Genomic DNA, 16,932 nt, shown 5'->3' with positions numbered 1-16,932 from the left:
GAGGGAATGGCATAGGATGCCACACCTGGATAGATCATGATGTATGTGTGAGGGAATGGCATAGGATGCCACACCTGGATAGATCATGATGTATGTGTGAGGGAATAGCATAGGATGCCACGTCTGCATGGACCATGGTATATTTAACCAGCCTGTATTGTTGAGAATGTGATCATATCTAAGTTTTCTTTTCTATAGTAGACCATGTGACAGCTCCCATCCATCTAAGAGAACCTTTTGGCTGATATACAAAGTATTGCTTCAGAACAGATTCACATCGTAGGGTATACATTTTTAAGGCTTTCCAGTATGTACTGCCAATTTGCTTCCCAAAATGCTCGCATTAAGATACTCTCAAAGCAGCAGTATATGGCAACAACCATTTCCCCACACCCGTATCATCCTTGAGCAATGCCAGGAATTTCTGCATGTATGGATTCCCTGTTTAAACAGCTTACCGGGAAATACAATATGGGGTTGTCACAGGAAACCTTTACCCCTGGGGAGAGAAGAACACACATCTATTCACCCGAGCTCAGGCACAGATGGCAGACCTAAGTATAATCGCACCAAAACCAGTTTTGGTGAACCAATGAGTTTACTGAGGTTACTTACAAAGTAGGGTGAGGGGTCGCTTACAAGAATAAGTGGCTCAAAGGAGCCATAGAATGGAAAAGTCTCATCCCACCTGAATGATGACCATAGCTTCTTCAACTCAAAGGCCGTTGCGTCACCAGACGCCCCCCCCCCCCCCCCCCCGCACAGATGACGACTCACAGATGCTGCATGTCCGGAGCTCACTGCGCAGCCTGCAGGCGACCCGGCTGGACGGCGGCGCCAGCACACTGTGTGACCTGCAGCTGTTTTCCCTTTCACAGAACCCAGAGCAGGTCTAGCCCCCCTTTCCCAGATTATTTTTTAAAAAAATTATTTTATTTTATTTATTTGACAGAGAGAGAGAGGCAGATAGACAGAGAAAATGGACAGGCCAGGGCTTCCAGCCACTGTAAACGAACTCCAGATGCATGCGCCACCTTGGGCATCTGGCTTATGTGGGTCCTGGGGAATTGAACCTGAGTCCTATGGCTTTCAGGCAAGCGCCTTAACCACTAAGCCATCTCTTCAGGCCCCTTTCCCAGATTTGTTGACTTCCTGAATGTCTGGAACTTCCTTTCTGCCCCCTCCCTCACCAGGAAGAAACGTTTCCATTTCCAATTAACATAACCTTGTTGACTGGCTGTGTGGTATTTAAGTTCCAGTTTTCCCTGACTTGACTTCCTGAACCAGAGCCTCATTCCTTTCTTCAGGAGAGAATATTTGGAAGAATCTGCTACACAACAGAGTACAGGTACCCTTGACACCGGTGTGGAAGCAACTAACTGAGTCAGAATCTTCCAAGGGACCCGGGCAGTAAATGAAAAGCATGTTAGCAAGGCATAACCTTGGTGGATGACCTAGGGCCAACCACACGGAGGGCAGATGGAGCAAGGAGAACATCTGTGTGCCACCAAGCGATCTCTCAACTCTGCACAGTTTTGTCTTTCCCACTGTCATATACTTAGAATCTGATGCTATGTAACCTTTGACGTTGGCTTCTTTCACTTCATATTATGTATTTGTGTTTCCTTCATGTCTTCTGCATTAGCAGCTCCTATCTCTTTGCTGTTGCATAACACTAATCGTCATATTCTTGGGTTTTGATGTTATCTATTCACTGATTGAAGGACATCTTAGTTGCTTCAAGTTAGTAATTATGAATATAGTTGCCGTAAGCATCCATGTACAGATTTTTAAAAAATACTTTATTTTTATTTATATACTTATGAGAGAGATAATGGGCATGCCAGAGCCACTAGCCACTGCAAACAAATTCCAGACACAATGCACCACCATGTGCATTTGGCCTATGTGGCTTCTGGGGAATTGAAGCTGGGTCCTTAGGCTTCACAGACATGCATCTTAACAGTCTCCCATGTACAGATTTTTATGTAGATTTAGGTTTTCAACTTCTTTGGGCCATGACTGTCAAGGTGTATGATGGCTGGATTGTATGACTTTATAATGCTTACCTGCCGAGTGGTCTTCTGAAGTAGCATTTTGCATCCCCACTAGTGTGGATGAAAACCTTCCTTGTTTTCAGCCTTATTTTTATAACTGTCATGTCCCACATCACAGAGAATATGAAGCTTAAGAGACACCTTGAGTTATGGAGAGACAGAAAAGAAAGGGGAAAGAGATTCTAGGTCTGGGGTCATGTTCTGGGAAGCTATGTAGACCAGAAAAAAACAAAAACTAAAACAAACAAACAAAAAACAAACTAACAGTGGTCTAAGGAGCCACTGACTATACCCTGGGGGTATCAGCAAGCCTCCTGGACACTGCTGCCTGGGTCCATGTGACCCCAGTAAACTTCCCAGGCAAAGCCATTAGGAGTCGCTTTTTCTCAGAGTCCATATAATAAGGAATTTGACACCCAAAGACAGGTGTAGCCTTTGTTACTTGCTCCTGGAGGTGACCCCTAACCCCTTCAAATTCTCTGGGTGATAGGAACAAGGATACCAGTCATTCATGGTGAACCCCCTTTATCTCTGCTGAAGGTTTATGCAAACGGGGTAACTCCAGGTGGAGTCCCTGGGATGCACTGGAGTCGAAGTTCATTCAGATGGCCAACCAGTCGATTTTGCATATATATAATGAGGCCTCAGGACAAACTCTGGACACCAAAGCCTCACTGGTTGTCAACACTGTGTGCACAATCACACATCGCTGGAATAGGGGTGCATTGTCCCAAAGACAACAAAAGTGTTGTGCTGGAACCCTTCTAGTCTGCTTGCTGTGTGTCTTTGTCTGGTCCGAGCCTTCTTTCCCCGAAATAAACTGTGGCTGTGAGGACGGCAGCTCCAAGGAGCTCGGAGAGCTGTCAGAACCAGAGGTGCTCCGGGCACTCCCCGGGCTTGCTGAGGGTGTCAGAAGCTCGTGTCCTGGGAACTGTTCCCTGAGGACTTAAAGGCTCCAAGGCCCCGTCCAGCTCCGTGTGTCTCCCGGCTTTAGCTGCTGCGCTGACGTCTCCAGCACCAGCTCTGTGTTGGAAAGGCCTGTTGCATGCAGCTAGCGAAGGCACTTCTTATCTCAGGCACACGTGTCAGAGTTCACGCAGCCTCACCGCCGACGGCAGGAACACAAAGTATCTGCCCGTGGGCAGGCGAGTGCGTGTCCTGTGTTCCTTTCACAGGAAGGGCCATTTCCACACATGTGGCAAGGTCACTTGGCTTGTCACCACGTGGGGCGATTCACAGCCAACGTCCTCTCTTCGTGCTTACTCTGGCCTTTCAGGTTAAACAAATCCTTACCACTGGCAAAGGGCCTGACAAGCATTTAGTATTAATTAATTCTTAGAAGTCTCAGGGGAGGAGGCAAGTATTCTTGGGAGCTGAAAAAATGGATTGTTTCATTAAGCAGGTACCCATTTCCCGTGCCCTGCACCACATCAGCCCCAAGAATCTGCTCTGCAGCAGCCCAGCCTGGGCCCTGGTACCACCATGCTGGAGGCTGGAGCCAGGGTGGGTGGGGTGTAATGCTCAGCTGTGTCTGCCTCCCCAACCTTAGGGTTCGCCGCCAGCTTCTCTCCAGGACTTTCACTTCAGAGTTCCCCTGCCTTAGTGGATGGATTTGTCCCATTCCTTCCTCTCGAAGTTGCCCTGGGAGGTTCAGCTGAGGAGCACTGGGGGCCACTGTTGACTTTGCTGGAGCAGCGCCCAGGCCCTGCATAGCGTTGTGCCAGTTTCCAGGTCATTATTTGACATTTAATTGTCTTCTGCCCACTGGAAGGCTGTGCTGGCTCCTTCCCACCCCATCTTCAGGAGACCCACCTTCCTCTACATAGAAACGGGCTGGAGGCACGCAAGGGGCAGAGTGTTTGCCCATACCGCAGACGTGTGAATTTGAAGGAACACGGGAGGCGGTGGAGCCCTTGCTGGCTGTCCTTGTCATGCGCTCAGCTCTCATGTTTGTTATCGAGCCTAAAACGGTTACAGAGTTCAAGGCCAAAGGAAGTGCTGCCCTAAGCCCCCCACCCCGTGGCGTTGTGCCAGCACCCTCTGTAGGGCACCTCTGCCTCAGCCACTGGGTGGGGCCATGGCCTGCTTCTACCGGCTTTCTTCTCCTGAATAGGCCTCAGCTCTGACTGCCACGTGGCCGGTGTTACTGAGTCACCACTGCTGCTTCCTTCCGGCTGTAGACTGCCGTTTGTAGTCAGGCGATGAGTTTTGGACCATGACACGAGACACGATATGTGTCTTTTCTGGGCTGAGAACTTGACTTATTGGCCCTGTCATCTCCCAGCACAGATATATGAAAGCCTCGTGTAGAAATGACATGGTCATCAGGTAGGACAGAGAAACTCTTTGTAGTCAAGCCTCCCTCCGCCCATGCTGAGTGGGCAGCACACAGGAGAATGTCCTTCCAGTGTTCACCTCGGAGATATGCTGGTGTCTGCAGCTACAGCCCCATCGATCTCTTGAGTTGGTAAACTGTGGGCCATGTGCCAGATCTGGCCCACCGTTGTTTTATAAATAAAGTTTTATTGGAGTGGAGCCTTGTCTAGTCCCTTACATGCTGCTTACAGCTAACTTCATGCTGCAGTGAACAGCAGTGGATAGTTGTGACAGACACCACATGTCAAAAAAGTGTAATATTTGGTTCAGTACAGAGAAGGTCTGCTGAGGCCCCCTTGCCTGGCTGGTACACTTGATGCCATTTTTGAATTATTAAATTTACAATATAAAAAATGGAAATCCAAAGCCGAGTCTAAGATAACATCAGGTTATATTGCATGCTAATCAGTGCTATTTATCAGCAGACATGCATCAAATGCTATTTATATATGAGACTTGGGAAAGCCGGGCGTGGTGGCACATGCCTTCAATCCCAGCACCCGGGAGGCAGAGGTAGGAGGATCTCTGTGAGTTCAAGGCCACCCTCAGACTACATAATGAATTCCAGGTCAGCCTGAGCTAGAGTGAGACCCTACCTCGAAAAACAAAACAAAACAAAACAAAACAAAACAAAAAAGACTTGGGGAGAATGCTGTTCCCTTGGGGATCAGGAGGCTCAGAACGTAGAAGGTTGCTTCCTCTGTGAGTTTGAAAAGCAAGGCCTTGAGGTGGGAAGGACACTACGACAAGAGATTCTGCATGAGCTGGAGGATTTCTCATAATTAAAAGTCATTTTATTTATTTATTTGAGAGAGAGAGAGAGAGAGGGAGAGAAAGAGGCAGGTAGGGAGAGTGGGCATGCCAGGGACTCTAGACACTGCAAATGAATCAAGATGCGCGCACCACCTTGGGCATCTGGCTTTATGTGGGAACTGGGGAATCCAACCTGGATCCTTTGGCTTTGCTGGCAAGCACCTTAACTGCTAAGCCATTCCTCTAGCTCAAAAGTCATTTATTAATTAAAATTCATTCATGTCCACTCCAGCCTTAGTAGGAGAGCCGTCACAGTGAAACTACTAGGTAATCACAAGCCGCTCGGGTTGGAATGGTGCAGGTGCTGAGGATGGGTCACCTGCCTTACCGTTGACGGGCTGGGCTCCTGGGGTAACTAGTGTGAACCTCTCATTCTGAAGCCATGCACAGCCCAACAACTGCTGGTGACCTGCTGGAGTGCCGATCCTCTTCCCTGGAGACGGAGAAAGCCCTGGAACAATCCTTCAAGCTCCAGGCTTGCACAGCAGGTCCAAGGTCCTTGCTTCAGGCAGAGCCTCCCTGCTCAGTCTCATGACACGAGAGAGCTTTGTCCAGACACATCGCTGGGTTCTTTTCATCTGATGCTCCTGACGGGCACACGAAAGAAGCTTCCTCGTACGGATCCTGACAGCGCCATCGCAGCGCAGGCATTTCCCCGGGGCTCCGGGCTGAAGGGGGGTGGGGGGCTGGCCGCGCTGGGGGGGGGGGCTGAGGTAGTAATGGGTGCTGCAGTCTGCAGTTCTATGTGAAGGCAGCCACATCTCTGCCTTCAACAAATGCATTTGGTTCTCAGTTCCAGCCATCGTTTGATTTTAAGTTTGGTTACCTAGGCAACGGAGGGCACACTGCTGGGACAGTCAGGCTGTGTTCTGTGGACTGAAGCTATTAACGCCATCGAGTGGGCCGCTTAGAAACACTGAACACGGACAGTTTCAACTTCCAGCCAGGTACTTATTTATTTATTTCACTGCCTCAGCAGCAAAATGAGTTATTGAACTGCTCAGCTTATCGATTGGGGCAGCTTTTCCCCTACAGCTCTTGGAAGCCCAAAACCCCTGTGGAGTGGTGACAGCCCAGAGGCCCCATGTTGATGGCAGCGCGGAAGGCTGGCAGCATCGGTTCTCCCGCAGCAGAGCCTGGGGTCCGGGCTGCGGTCAGACAGGCCGCCCCGCGCTCACGGCTCTTTCAGAGACTTAGAATGAGTCACGAAAACTATGCCTGGGCCCTTCTCACACAGGACTCTACACATGCGTGCAGAACTTGACAGGACATTTAGCTACACTCCCTGGCAAATGCCCTTGAAGTCAAATCTGCTTGGAATTAGTTTCTTCGTTTGAAAACTTCAGCTTAACCCAAGATCCAGCAGCTCATTCTCCTGGGCTCTGTGAGGACCTCAGAGTCCTCCTGGACAGTCACGGTTGGCTCAAAAAAGGGTGAACTGTCCTGTCTACTCTGCTGTTTGAGTTCACGTGTCCTCTGAACTAAGAATGAATTTTACTTTGTTAAAAGGGTAAAATGTAGGGCTGGAGAGATGGCTTAGCGGTTAAGGCACATGCCTGTGAAGCCTAAGAACACAGGTTTGATTCTCCAGGGCCCACGTAAGCCAGATGCACAATGGCGCATGTGTCTGGAGTTCATTTGCAGTGGCTGGAGGTTCTGGCACGCTCACTCTCCCTCCCCCTCTCCCCCCTCTGTCTCTAATAAATAAATAAATAAAAATGGTAAAATGGACTTCAAACCTCTTAGTGGTCGTTGTTACCTCCACGAGACCTACACGATGCTGAGCCCATCGACATGCTGGCGTATAGGACAGAGGAAGAGAAAAAGAATGAGACGTCAAAACAGAGGACTGCTTGGAGTGAGGTGGGCGCTCAGGGGAATACGGGCAGGTGAAGGGGCAAACCAGGGCAATAGAACAAAATTACAATCAAATGACCATATGCTCATTAAAATTCTCAATTAAAAATGCTTAAGAGAGGGGAGGTGGGACTCTGGCCTCTGAGCACTCACACAGGGACCCGTGCATCTGCGCACACGCCGGCGTACACCACACCGCCCATCTCACACACGTTCCAACATGAAATAACGAAAGCAACAACACAGCCTGATCTCAAAACGAAAGTAAACAAGTAGAGAAATGTGACAAAGTCTTGGGGGAAGAAGAGAGAAGGGGTGAAGCGAAAGGGGATGGTGTGAGCGCCAAGCTCCTGACACAGAGAAGTGTAACAGGAAGTGGGGTTCTGAGTGTGTTCTTTGAAGTGGAGGAGCCCAGAGAAAACTGCGGATGGTGGCTTCACGGTATTCAGAAGAGGACCTGGACAGGAGAACAGAGCAAGCGGACTTCTCTCCCTGTCGGATGACATTAGAAAGCATTCACAGGAGGAGGAGGGGGAGAAGAGGAGGAAGAAGAAGAAGGAGGAGGAAAGGAAGCACTGAAGCTGCTAAGTAAGTTAATAAGAAATGCAGAACTACTAAATGTACTCAAAACAGAAATAAATGCCTCAGACCTGCATCGGGGCAGGAATGTGATGGCGACGTGTGGCGTTTCTTTATGGTTCCAAATGTCAACTCTGGGTCCAGAGGTCTTCCAGCAGTCTGGTGTTTCCCTAGTCTCTGTGTAGTTTTATCCAAGAAAATGGCCCATGGGGAACGACTGGGTGACTGGGAGCATCTTCGCCCGGCAGGTCTGAGAGTGCAGTAAAGGCGTGGTGCTGTGGAGATAGCGAACGCACCCGGCAGGACGTGGGTGGTTCCATGCATGCACTAGATCACGGGGTAGGATATTAGACACTCTGCCAATGCGGCACCCAGGGGGTCCTGGAACCAATTCTCGCCCAGTACTGAGGAAGTTTAGGGTGACTAGGCCTCTGACTGTAATAGTGGGGAATGTCCTTGAGCCTGCCTTTGCAATCTTCACTTTGCTTGAGGTCAGAGAAAGATCTGACTTCCTATCTCTTGCTTAGAGGAGTTCCCTAGATCTGTTTTGCTATTAAAAAATAAAATTTTTTTAAAAATGAGTCCTTCCCTAGGATGGAGTTCCCTTTTCCTGGAGCGTCCTGGAAGGACTAAACGTGAACCTGGCATTGGGCTTCGTTAGCTCAGCCCCATTTGGAACTTACAAAGGGCTCTAATTTGGGTCTCTGGTGGGCTTTCCCCTCCCTTCTTTCTCATGGGTAGGAGCTCTCTGTAGCGTGGGCTTAACCTCGAGCATGCCTCTTGACCATCAGGTTTGAATTCCTTCCTTCTCTTAAATTCTATCTGTAATCTAATGAAATCCCCCTAAGCCTTACCCTCTGGGTCTGTAGATTTCAATTCTTTGAATTCACAGTACAAGAATCTGGGGGCACCCCCAAATTACTGGTGCATTGGCATATAATGGTGCTCAAAATTCTGGCTGAGGTACGTCTGCCCTTGTCTACCTGCTTTCCTTGGACCCTCTGGGAATGAGTGGCTTTACTTTCTTCACAGACAGCCTTCGTGGCCTCTCCTGTGGGAATTCTGGTGCACCCTTTCTCCTTCCAAGGCTTCTGGAAAACAAAGTCATCAGTGCTTCCGTTCCTGGAAGGAGCTCCTGCCTCAGTTACCTCCTCCCTTCAGGGACATGGCAGAAGGTTTGAAAGAGCACTGGACTTTCTCCTTCATACAGTTTTTAATTTTTTTTCTTTAGAGAGAAAGAGTCAGACACACAGAGGGAGAACTGGCACACCAGGACCTCAGCCACTGCAATCGAACTCCATACTCTTGCGCCGCCACCTAGTGGGCATGTGAGATCTTGCGCGTGACTCACCTTTGTGCGTCTGGCTTACATGGGATCTGGAGAGATTGAACATGGGTCCTTAGGCCTCACAGGCAAGCATTTAACTGCTAAACCACCCCTCCAGCCCCTTGTTTTCAGAACCACTCAGGAAAACGACTCCATTTTTAAAAATTTGGCAAGGTAGTCTTCAAACACTGGAGGAAATAGCAGCTTCCTTGGCTTGGAAGACAAATTGAGGGAAAGAACCTTTGGCAGGTGACTGCATTCTAAAGCAAGATGGTGAGGAGAGTGACCCCACTTCCTCTTTCTTCATGAGAACCGGACTTCCATCAAATGAGGAAAGCTGGCCCATCCAGAGTCCATGATTGGTCAGCTTGAGTGAGGTTAGTCCATGATACATGCAGCATGTCCCAGAAATCCCACCAAGCCTGCCTGCGGGCGTGAAAAGTTCACCCCGTTCATCTTTCCCCAGAATGCTGCAGTTCAGCTAAGCCAGCTGCCCGTGGAGCCCCTCTGCCGCTCCAAGCCAAGCCAAGCCCATTCCCGCGCACTCCACCCGTCCTGGAATTAAGGTACAGGTACCCTAGAGGGAGACCGTCCTAAGTCACCTTCCTTCTCGCTAGAAAAAATACTCTACAACAATCTATTAAAGAACTTGGCTATAATCCCAGGGCCCACCCCCAGTGGGCCCACTGCCCCCAGTGAGGCTCCACCTCCTAAGGGACCCCAAACCTCCCCAAGCAGCCCCACCAGCTGGGAACCACGCGTTGAGTCGCAGGGGCTGCTGTGGGTGTGCGGCACCTTTTGCAGTCAAAGCACGACAAATGCGCAAACTCGTGCGCCCCGGAGTCTGCCAGGCCGATTCCTGGGCCCCGGGCCAGCGCTGTTAGCGCAGCATCTTCGGGAGAGAGGCCCAGCCATCCACAGTGTTTTGAGGTTTTGGTTTTTATTTTTAATTCATTTTCACTTTTAGCAGACTCATGTTTACAGACAACAAACTGAACAGAAAATATAGTTCCCGCTTCCCCCTTGAAGCCCCCCCCCCCAGGGCCTTCTATTACAGCATCTCCCATTAGCATGGCACAGTTGCCATAACAGAGTAGCCTGTATTGCCACATCACTAACTAAAATACACAGTTTAGCTTAAGGGTTCACTCTGTGTTGTGCCTGATATGGGCTTTGACAGACGTATGAGGGCATATATTCCATATATAGTGCCATATGGAATAGTTTTTCTGCTCTAAAAATTCCCTGTGGTTCACCTACTCACCCTCCCTCCCCCGCCCCTTCCGTAAACCCTGCCGTCCACTGCTGTGTTTCCCATCTTTGAAGACAGCTCTCTACCAGACAGCCACATAACCATACAGAGCCTTTTGACACTGGCATTCTTCCCCCGCGATGATAAGCATTTAAAGTTCTCCCAGGACAGCTCATGGCTTGACGGCATTTCTGTTGCTATAGTTTACCCCTTCCTCTATTGAAGGGCAGCTCAGTTACTTCCAAGTCTTTGCAACTGTGATGAAAGCTGCCATGAACATTTGTGTGAACGTCTCTGAGTGGACTAAAGGTGTCACGGGGAGGAGTCCCTGCCTTGAGTCCACCCCCGGAAGAGAGCATGCAGGCCTTACCACCCTCTGCTCTGTTAGCTGCAGGACTTGGATAAATGCATGCCCTCCACTTGGTTGGAAAAGTTACTTTCTAAAATGGCCATCCTACCAAAAGCGACATACAAACTCAATGTAATTTCCACCAAAATTCTAGCACCATCCTTCACAGGTATAGGACAAAGAATCTCAACATTTATATGGAAGAACAAAAGGCCGCGAACAGCCAAATGTGCTTCAGCAAAAAGAATTCTACTTGGGTTTCGCCAGACCCGAATTCAAGAAGTATTGTAAAGTCACAGTAATAAAAACAGTATGGTACTGGCACAAGCAAACAAAAAGACCAGTGGAATGGAATGGAAGATCCAGGTGTTCAGTTCATGTAACTACAGCCTCCTGATTGTTGACAAAGGGGCCAAAATTGCATAGTGGAGAACAGAGCATTTTCAACAAGTGGTGCTGGAGAAACTGGATAACCATATGTGGAGAACTGAATCTTAACCCTTTTCTCTCCACACAAAAATGAACTCCAAATGGATCAAAGACCTCAATATAAGACCTGGAACCCTAAAACGACCAGGAGAAAAAAGATAGGGAGAAAGCTCCAAGATACAGGCAAAGGGAAAGACCTTCTGAAGAAGACCTCAGTACCCCAGGGAGTAAGACAAACAATTGTTGGACATCATGAAATTAAAAGGCTATTGTATAGCCAAGCAAACCATCAACAGAGTCAACAGACAACCACAGCATGGGAGAAAAATCTCCACCAACTATACATCTGACAGAGGTTTAATTTCTAGAATTTACAAAGAACTCAAAAATGAAGCAATAAAAAGTCAATCAACCCCCTCAAAAAATGGGGCAGGAAGCTGAATAGAGTGTTTTCAAAGAAAGAAAAACAAATAACCAATAGACACCTTTAAAATGTTCAACATCTTTATCCATCAGAGCAACACAAATTAAAACTACCTTGAGATTCCACCACATTCCTATCAGAACAGCTGTCATCAAAAAATTCAATGACAGCTGGGCGTGGTGGCTCACACCTTTAATTCCAGCACTCGGGAGGCAGAGGTAGGAGGATCACTGTGAGTTCTAGGCCACCCTGAGACTACATATTGAATTCCAGGTCAGCCTTGGCTAGAGTGACACCCTACCTCAAAAAAAAAAAAAAAAAAAAATTCAATGACAACAAATCCTGGCCAGAGTGTGAGGAAAAGGGAGCCCTCATCCACTGATGGTGGAATTATAAACTTGCACAGTCCTTATGGAGATCAGTATGGAGGGTTCTCAGAAGTGTAAATCTAAATACAGATCTTTCATTTGACACAGCTATACCACTCTTGACGTATACCGTCGAGACCCAGCACTTTCCCGTAGTGACGCTTGCTCACCGTGCTTGTGGCTGCTCTCCTCACAAGAGTGAAGGCCCGGAACCAGCCCAGATGCCCATCACCTGGAGGGCGGAGGGTGAGGAGTGGCACCCACACCCGTGGAGTTGTACTCAGTGGTAAGGAAAATCGACATTTTCAGGAAAAATGGATGGACCTGGAAAAACTTATACTAAGTGAGGTTACCCAGGCTCACCAAGACAAATACTGCATGTTCTCTTACATGTGTGGATCCTAACATGAAGTAGTCTGATTGGTTTGTAAGTTGCAGTAAGCCCCTGTAGTATTGGTTAGGAGTGACTCAGAGAGAGAGGGAAGCAGGGAGGGGTCAGGAGAGAAGATAATAGACAGGCAAGTGGAGGGACAGAGAGCAGCGGGTGGAAGGGTCTGTCGGGGGCCCTGGGTAGGGGAAAGAGGGAGGATGTTCATAAAACTAAAGGTAGTACAAGCTAGTACTATAGAAATTGACTTCTTCATTAGGTAAGTAAAAGACATAACCCTGAGAGGAGGACAAGGGGAGAGGAGGGGGAGGGAGAGTGAGTCAGGACCGAGTACCTGGCTAGGGTGGGGAAAGCTTTACTCTAAGACCAGAGGCTGTTGCAGGTGAGTCAAAATAGAATAGCCAATAGTAAGGGCTGGGCAAGGCATGGAGCGTGTGCAGAAAGAAGGGCAGATCTTGACTGTCTGAGTGTGCACACCACAGTGAGCGTCACTAGCAAACAATAAGAAGGTGTTACACAGAGCGCCTACCATTTACAATCCTTGTCACAGTCCTGGCTGTGGCCATTTAAAGAGGCAGAAATGATTTAGAGCGTTGAGATGAGTCAAAGTCCGTTCCTGGCAAAGGGGACACAGAGGTTGGGGCACACGGCCTTCATCTAGGTCAGGTTCCCTGTCTGGCACGCCCCTCCTTTCCTCAGACTCCTCCTCCTCCACCTCCTCCGTGGGCCCCTTGCCAACTGCACTCACTGATCTCTCTCCTCTCAATTCTTCCGCATGCGCATGCATATGTCTGCCAGGTACTCACAGCTAGCTTTATTAGGGGCAGGGAAGATAGCTCAGAGGTTAAAGGCACTTGCTTGCTACGTCTGTCAGGCTGGGTTCAGTGCCTCAGTACCATGTAAAGCCAGATACACAATGTGGCACATGTTCCTGGAGTTTGTTTGCAGCAGCAAGAGGCTCTGGCATGCCCACACCCACATCCACTCACACCCACCCACACACCCCACCCACACACTCTCTGTCTCTGTCATCTGTCTGTCTGTCTGTCTGTCTATCTATCTATCTATCTATCTATCTATCTATCTATCTATCTGTCGTCTATCGTCTATCCATTCTGTCTACTAACCTATCTCTCTCATACAAATATATATATTTTAAAAGTCTTATTAGGGGCTGTCGTTAAGGTGCTTGCCTGCAAAGCCTGATGACCCACGTTTAATTTCCCATTGTTTTATCCACTGAGGCCTCTTCTCAACCTCAGGTTTGGTCTTCTTGCCTGTGTAGTATGTGTGGTGTGGTATGGGTTTGTGTCTGTGTGTGGAATGTATGCACATGTGTGTGTAGATGTGCTCACAGGTGCGTGGAGACCAGAGGAAAGCACCAGATGTCCTTCCTCTATGATCTCCGTGTCTTTGCAAGCCCCGGTCATTCTCCAGCTCCTGCTCCCCACAGGACCGGGATTAGAGAGGTTCATGGCCACTCCCAGCTGTTTCCATGGGCGCTGGGGAATCACCCTCAGTCCCAGGCCCTCATGCTTGTGGCGAGCGCTTGACCCATTTTCCAATGTGGCCTGCTTGTGGAGGTGCAGGTGTACCCAACTGGAGAGCATCACTGTTTAGTCATTTTTCTTCACTTCAGGAAATTTCTTTCTTGGAGTGAAATTTTCTTTAACAATTCCTGAAGCAAAATTTGGCTGGTGAGATCCTCTCACATTTTTGTTGGTTTGTTTGTCTTAGAAGTAAACCTTATTCTTTTTCTATTTTTAAAAATATTTTCTGGGGCTGGAGAGATGGCTTAGCAGTTAAGCACTTGCTTGTGATGCCTAAGGACCCTAGTTCGAGGCTCAATTCCCCAGGCCCCATGTTAGCCAGATGCACAAGGGGGCACACGCAAATGGAGTTCGTTTGCAGAGGCTGGAATCCCTGGCACGCCCATTCTCTGTCTCTCTCTATCTGCCTCTTTCTCTTGCTCTGTCACTCTCAAATAAATAAATAAAATTTGAAAAACCTATTTTCTACATCAAGTTCTAGTTTGAAGGAATTTTTCTTTCAGAATGTTAAAGATACCATTTCTCTGTTTCTGGTTTGTATTGTCTTCAACAAAAATGAACTGTTTTAGTTCTTATCTATGTTTGCCTGGATATAAGATACCTTTTCTCTGATTGTCTTTAAAGGCTATACTTTTTTATTTTTCATTGATTAGATTTTGATGTGCTTAGTGTAGTTTCCTTTATGATGTCTGGATTGGTATTTGTTGGCTTTCTTAGATTAGAGAGAGGGAAGGTAATAGCTAGCATCAAATTTAGAAAAACAGTAGCTATTATTTCTTCAGGCATTTTCTCTGGCTCCTGTCTATTACAACTGTTTCTGAGCTTCCACATTCATGCCTTGGAGCACTTCTGGGGTCCACATGTGCACGTCTTGGAGCACTTCTGGGGTCCACGTGTGCACGTCTTGGAGCACTTCTGGGGTCCACGTGTGCACGTCTTGGAACACTTCTGGGGTCCTCGTGTGCACGTCTTGGAGCGCTTCTGGGGTCCACGTGTGCATGTCTTGGAGTGCTTCTGGGGTCCACGTGTGCATGTCTTGGAATGCTTCTGGGGTCCACGTGTGCATGTCTTGGAACGCTTCTGGGGGTTCATGTGTGCACGTCTTGGAACACTTCTGGGGGGTCCACGTGTGCACGTCTTGGAGCGCTTCTGGGGTCCACGTGTGCACTTCTTGGAATGCTTCTGGGGGTTCACGTGTGCATGTCTTGGAACACTTCTGGGGTCCACGTGTGCACGTCTTGGAGCACTTCTGGGGGTCCACATGTACGAGCCTTAGAGCACGTGATTCTGTTGCACAGGCCACCCCTCCGCCTTCGCCCAGGGCGGGTCTTGCACTGTGATCTCATAGTCCTTCTGCCTGTCCTGGTCTTTTGCTTGCTCACTCTTGAGTGTTTCTCCTAATGAAACCCTTGCACACTTAATCTTATCATGGTGTCAGCTTCTTGGAGAGCCTTGAGTCACATGGTTTCTATCGATTAAAATCTCCTCTGAAATGTTTCCTTTTTAGTAGTGTTGAAGTTTGTACAAACAACTATTTGCTGACCAACTTGATCTTTCCAAGGTTGCTTTGAAACTTTATAAACGTGTACCTGCAGGAGCCTTTATCCTAAGGTAAGTTAACTCTACTGTTACTGTTTGGCTTTTCTGTGAATTCCCAGAACTTTTCACCTCCAGATCCATGTGTTCTGTGCCAGGCTTTACCAAGTTCAGCCTTGAGCATACTCAGAGTGGGATTGTACGTACCTTGAGCTCCTGCCTCCACGCAGCTCCTTCCTCTGGTTTACTCGGCTCTGCAGAGCCCAGGTGCTGCAGCATCGGCCTTTGTCTCCTCAACCCTGAGAGGACATTCCGTCCGCATTGTCCTCCTGTGCCAAGAATCAGGAGTTACCTAAAGAATGAAATCTGGAACAATTACAGAGTCCCCTTGATTGCTCTTTCCCTCCTCTCAGGGACCACTGTCTTTTTGTTACTTATTACCTAATGTGGTAGTTTAAATGCATGGCCCCATAGACTCAGATGTTTTATTAAGCATGGAACTCGGGTTTCCAGCCCCCTGGCTGGAGGTGATGTCACTAAGGGCAGATCCTGTGATCGGGCCCATATGTGTGTTTGGGGGTGGATCTGATTCAGTCCAAGGTGTGGGGAGCAGTGTGAGCTCTGGTGGGATTCCTGCTTGCTGCGTTTTGGTGCTTGCTGGCTGGTTTCTGTCTCTGCTTGGAGTTATGAAAGGGAGCCGGCTTCTCCCACCATTGATAGAACTCCCCTGGATCTGTAAACCGGAAATAAACCCCTTCCTCCCATAAACCATGTCAGGTTTGGATGTTCATGCTAGCATTGCGGAGCTGTCTACTATACCTAATAAGCAATTCCAAAGGAGTTACTCCTTCTTGTAGGGAGAACTTAGCATATAAAATTACCAACTAGTTGTTATATAGGTAACTGGAATGACAGAAAACAAATTATAGGGCAGGGGATGGGTCTGAGTTGAAAGAGCCTTGCATGCATGAAGCCTTGGGCTCAATTCCCAATGCCGTATAAACTGGGAGTGGCAGAACATGCCTCTTAATCCAAGAACTCTGGAGGTGGAGATGGCTCAGAAATTCAAGGTCATTCTTAACTATATAGAGCGTTCAAGGCCAGTATGGCCTACATGAGACTTGCCTTAAAATAAATAAACAAATAAAGCAAATCCTAAATTGTGATGAAAGAAGCAAGTACAAGAAAAATTGATGAGGAGTCATAAAATGTTGGGTCTTTTTTTGGTTATTTTGTTTTGAGTTTTGCCAGTTATTTTATTTCCAAAACACTATTACTTTACTATTTTATAGACATACATACATACATATATATATATATATATATATATATATATACATACATGTATATATATATATATATATGTATGTATGTATGTATGTATGTATGTATATATGCTAGATAGAAAGACAGGTAGATTGATTGGCTGATAGATTAGATACATAGATAGATAGACAGATAGATAGGTCATTAGATAGACATAGATATACTTAGAGAAAGAGCCCTGTGAGGCTTAGACTCGGGTGTATGAGGAGTCCCCATTGCCTCTATTGGTGCTGTTGTCTCCAAGCTTGGAGGCATGCCTGTGCCCTGGGAACCCAGATAACCTAAGAGAGACACTGGGTGG

This window comes from Jaculus jaculus, chromosome 17 (assembly GCF_020740685.1).
Source record: "Jaculus jaculus isolate mJacJac1 chromosome 17, mJacJac1.mat.Y.cur, whole genome shotgun sequence".
In the NCBI taxonomy this organism is placed as follows: domain Eukaryota; kingdom Metazoa; phylum Chordata; class Mammalia; order Rodentia; family Dipodidae; genus Jaculus; species Jaculus jaculus.
This window is presented reverse-complemented; position numbering follows the sequence as displayed.